The sequence below is a fragment of the Symsagittifera roscoffensis genome, chromosome 1, assembly GCF_963678635.1.
Source record: "Symsagittifera roscoffensis chromosome 1, txSymRosc1.1, whole genome shotgun sequence".
In the NCBI taxonomy this organism is placed as follows: Eukaryota; Metazoa; Xenacoelomorpha; order Acoela; family Convolutidae; genus Symsagittifera; species Symsagittifera roscoffensis.
Window position 1 is genome coordinate 80,486,399 of NC_087062.1, and position 5,946 is coordinate 80,492,344.

Genomic DNA, 5,946 nt, shown 5'->3' on the forward strand with positions numbered 1-5,946 from the left:
TTTCCATTTGCAAACATAAAACCTTGAAGTTACTCTTCAAAATCATTTCAGGCGCTAAACAAATTTATTAATATACAATAACGATTGATAAAAAGATCTAAGATCGTTTTCCTAAAACTCTGCAGTATTATACAAAACATGTTTGAAAAATATTTATTGGAAAATAAAAATAAAAATTAGTAGCATGACAATAAATTGTTAGTAATCATAAATCATCCTGTTGTTCCAGCTTCATCATCTAAAACATAACAGCAATCATAAACCCACTAATATCATCAAAACACTAAATCTTTCCTTTACACACATTTAAAATTTTATTAAAACTTAAATTCACTTAATTTTAAAACCAGATCATCAAGGCTTATCCTTGGATCTTAAATCATTTTCTACTTAATTAAATTTCAAATTTGATCATCAAGGCTTATCCTTGGATCAAACAGAACAACTTTGTTCTCCCCCACCCACTTAATTAGTGTCTAACGACCTCAAACGTCGATTCACTACCCAACCCTTTCTAAAGACCTAAGACTAATAGAAATTTTTAAACAAAACTAATCATTCAAATTAGGATAAACAGTGAAGAACTTCGGTTATTCATCCTTCACTTGACCCCCCCTCTTACCAGACCCAGGATAAATCTTAGACTTAGTAAGTTTAAAATAGTATCTAACGAACTACTCGCGTTCTAATTATACCTGAACCTTGTGGATCGATTTACTATTCTCCAACCCTTGAACACAATCACTACCCCTAAGCAAGATTAAGTAAGTTAACACCTTAACTTATACTAGCCACGAGAAAGTAAAAAATCATTCTTCGGAATCGATATACTTTTCTCTCCAACCCTGAACAAACAGACCCAGGTTAAGCTAACCAAAAAATCGTAAGAACTAACAGTTTAGGAAAATAGAAATCATTTAACAACCCTTTGCATCCGTCATTCTAAACCTTATGTCATTTAAAAACCTAGGAAATAAACAAACAATCGTTTTACACAATTGTGAAATAGATAACAAAAAATACGACCTTGTAATCACACCTCATACACAAACAGTTGGATACATTCGAACAAAACGACAAACACTAAAAAGAAAAATAATAACGAAACAAAGACAAATAACACGAAAAAGATTTTCAAAAAATCGAAACGCATTTTCAGAATCAGAAACCAACAGTTTAGACGAACTTTACAAACTAAAAGAATCAATAGATAAAAATTGCCCAATTCACGATCAATTATATTTCTCTGACTCAGAAACAACTTCAAATTCATCACAAAGAGGAAAAAGAAGAATAAAAAAGCAGTACAAACACAAACCAGTACATTTATACAATTGGAATCAACCAATTCGACACATTAATAATTACATATTAACAGTAATCGAACGAAAAAATGAGTTCAACGCACACCCCAGGTGAAGAAACTCCAGATGATGATGAAATCTTTCCTTTTATAGTAGACGCAGATACTGATAGAGGACAACACATATTTTGTCAAAATTTACTCGTAAATTTATTTGAACCCGGAATCAGTCCATGTAAAACAGAGTTCCCCGATGTAAAAATCAAAAGACAAATCATAGATCACTATCTAAAAGATATATGCAACATAACACAACAGTATGGAATCTACTCCATAGAATTCACCTCACCAAACCATAATAATAGAAAATATACAATTCAAACAGACGATCTTGATTTAGAATTTTCAAAAGTTTTTTCAGAATATATAAAAAGCATCCAATACCATAACTCACAAAGAGCAAACTCCATATTCACCAATGAAGTTTTCGCAATAATATATAGTTATATTTCGATATTAGAAAACGAAATCCCAATAACAAATGTCTCACCAAAAGAAACATCTAAACATTTGAAAGTACGACATGAAATCACACTACTCTCTAGTTATTTAAACATCATTAAAGAAAATTTCACGAAAGACGACGTTTCACAACATACAAAACACGATCTACAAAAAATTTTGGCATGGTTCATAATAGATTACTTCACACACAATATTGATTTAATTGCACAAGCAAGAAAAAATTTTAGACCCCAAAATTCGAACGATGATACCGCTATCACAGAACAATCAGATTATGTTTGGGACCCCGAATGGTCTCATCCCGCATTTATAAGCTTTCCACAATCAATCTCAAGTCAAGCAATAGGTACAATATCTTACATAAGAGATTATGTAAGAGTAATACCATTAACAATTGATGCAACACCATTAAACTATAATACATTTTTACCCGATACACAAAATAATAGTTTAAACTCTACAGTTATACACAATGAAAACCTCAATGGAACTAGGAATCTTACTCAACAAGATATCCAGACACCATCACACTTCATAAATGAAGAAATTGTACACACAACAACTACACAACAAAGTATTTCACCAATACGCCCAAATTTAACAACACCAAGAAATACAAATCCTTCACAAACACAGGTAACCTTACAATCAACCGTTAAACCTTCGGTTGCCCCTAAATATTCACATATGGATTACCAAACATACAGACCCATGACAATACCACCAAAAACACGCAAAACATTCACTAGAAACAACTTTGCAGACCATAATTATAATTATACACATCCATCAAAAACATATAATCAACCACAAAGAAATTTTAACCAATATACAAGATCTCGAAATTGGGATAACCCAATGGCCCAACCTAATTCAACAAATTTCCAAACAAATCCTCCACGGGATCACAGTGAAAATTACCCATTTTTTCAACAAAATAAAAATAAAAAACAGACATCTTATCAAATGGATTATTTATCCTCAGATGATGATTTCTTACAACCAGATATATTTGCACAAAATACTCAAGAATATCGTAGACAAGGAATACAGAGAACACGTACAAATCATAGAAATTTTTCTCCACAACCAATAGATGCACAAAATCAACAACCAATTCAACAACAAAATCCAATTAATACACAATCTTTTCAACCAATTCAACAACAAAATCCAATGACTGCACACTCGTATCAACCATCACAAATGCAAAATGAAATACCACACCCATATTATCTCCAACAACATGAGATAACAAGAAACCAACTTTCAAATTTTTCTCAAATGCCAAATGCAGCAGAATCATTACAAATGACAATGAATCCATACCTTATGGGTGGATCATCAATAACATCAAACAAACCTTTAATGGTTTTCACAGGAACAGACCCTGAATACTCTGTAGAAGATTATTTAAATGCAGTAACAGCAAACCTGATTTTAAATATTGGACCTGAACCAATTAATACGCCACTACATCAAAATTGGATACATCGACGCACAGCGTTAATACAAACAACCTTAGATGGCGCAGCCCAAAAATGGTTTTCAGTACTACCTCTAGAAATAAAATCAAACTGGAAAAGATTTACACAAGAATTTTCAAAAATGTTTGACTCCGAAAGAAACAAACAACAACAAAGAGTTTTATGTAATGAAATTCGCAGATTACCAAACGAAACCATCAAGCAAATAGCAGTACGAATCGAAACACTAGTTCGAAAAGCATATTCATTAAATACACATGACTATAAAAACACAAAGATGACAGAAATCTTAATGATGACCTTAACACCACAATTAAGGAAAATAGCAATAAAAAAGAGAGCATCACATCCTTCTTCAATTCGAGAACCCGATTTAGATTTTCGAAAACTAGTAGACAAATTAGAACAAGCAGAAATCACGATGAAACTAGAAGAAACGGAAAATCTGAAATTACAATACGTTAACAGAATTGAAACGACTCCCACTAATATTAATAATATACAGGAATCAGAGACAGACCTCGTTGAAAAAATCACTGAAATACTCAATATCTACGAAAAGAACCCAAACTTTAAAGGCAAACCATCTTTCAAAAAATGGTGTAATTATTGCCGACGATACGGACATAGTATTTCCGAATGTAGACAAAAACAGCAAGATAATCAAAATAAACCTCAAAAATATAAAGAACCAAATAAATCATTCTATCAATACATGAAAAAAGATCAAAATCTACCGAACAAAACAGTCCACAGCAACAACAGTTCAGGAAAACCACTCCCGAACAATACAAATTATACAAGAAATCAATCACCATATAACTCAAGTTATAGAGGAAGATCACCAGAACGAAGAAACACGTATAATTCATCACAAAATCACTACAATAGACCAAATAGTCGAAATAACTACTCCAGATCAAATTCAAACACACAACGATTTGTTTCTAGATCTAATTCCCAATCAAGAAATAACTACTATCCAAACAACCAATCACGAAATTCATCATACAATAGGAATAGAAACTACTCCTATAATCGAAATAGAAGTTATTCAAACAACCGAAACCAGAATTACCCGAACAATCGATCAAGGAATAACTCATATAATAGATCGAACTATAACAGACCAAACAATAATTACCAAAACAGATCGCGAAATAATTCACAAAATCGACACCCAAGTTATAATAATCGTTATAGAAATTATTCCCAATCACCACACCGGAATAATAATAACTATAATAATTCTAATAATCGCCACAGAAGTAGTACACCTAAACATCAAAGACAAATCAATCAAGTACAATCTAACCCAGAAACAACATCAGACCCTCCAGGTATTGATGACACAGTAACTGATACGTTACAACTCAATCAAATAAACTGTACATCATCAGATTCAGAAAGTGATACTGAAAACACTCTTTCTATCAATATGATAAAAGTCGAAAATGACTATGAATCTGTCATATATGAACAACCCTTTTCATCACACATATATGAAAATCAATCAGAATTTCTTCAAAATTATTACACTACACCCATAAATTCCACACCAACGACGCAAGAAACAAACGAGATTAACACTACAGATCAAACCAATAAAAATACCAAAACAAAATGCTTGAATACAAACCACATTTATCAAAATATACAAAAAGAACAACCCAAAGAAAAAATTTGGACAATACCATTTCTCTTAGAAAGCCCAAGAAATAAAGAATTTCAACCACCAGACCTTGAAATAGATTTTTTAATTGATTCAGGAGCAGAATCAAACATAATAAACATCCCCACATGGAATGAAATAAAAACTTTACACCCAAAGTTAATACCTCTTGAAACCTCCAGTAAGTTAGCAACAGCACAAGGATCAACATTGATAAACTACGGAAAAATCCAATTATTTCTCCTCCCCACCAGAACAATGGAACAAAGCAAAATTTTAAATAAGCCATTTAAACAAATATTCCATATCACTGACATTAAATATAATATCATTGGAATACCATTTATTTCCAAGTATATACCAACAATTAACATACTAAATAGTAAAATATTAATCAAAGATAAATATACAAAAACAAAAGAAACATCCTTAACATTTTTTCAAAGATTAAATAAACAACCACCATTCTTTTCAAAATTCTACCCGATATTTAACCAACAAAGAAAACACCTAAAACCACTATCAGGAAATATCTATAATTTTTCAATCAAACAAGTTCACCAATATGATAAAGAACAAAACAAACAAAAATTTTATATGTCAGAATTTGAATTCAAACCTATTCACAAATTTTTCAAAATCACAATCTCATCCATAAAATATTTGAAAAATTCGAATTCCGATATCATTTCCTTACATGTCTATAACAACACACCTTACCAAGTAACATTACCTTTAGGACTTTTAGGATATTGTAAAACCAACGCTACAATATCACCAATACACGAAAAAGCCTATCGCGTAAATAATATACTCCAATTACTAGACATTTGCCAATCTACAATTCTTAATGAACACGACGTTTAACACAATTTGTTATAGGAAACCAACAATATGAATTCAACCGCTTATTCTATGGAATATCCATAGGACCAGCAGCATTTTCAGCTTTTATGAGC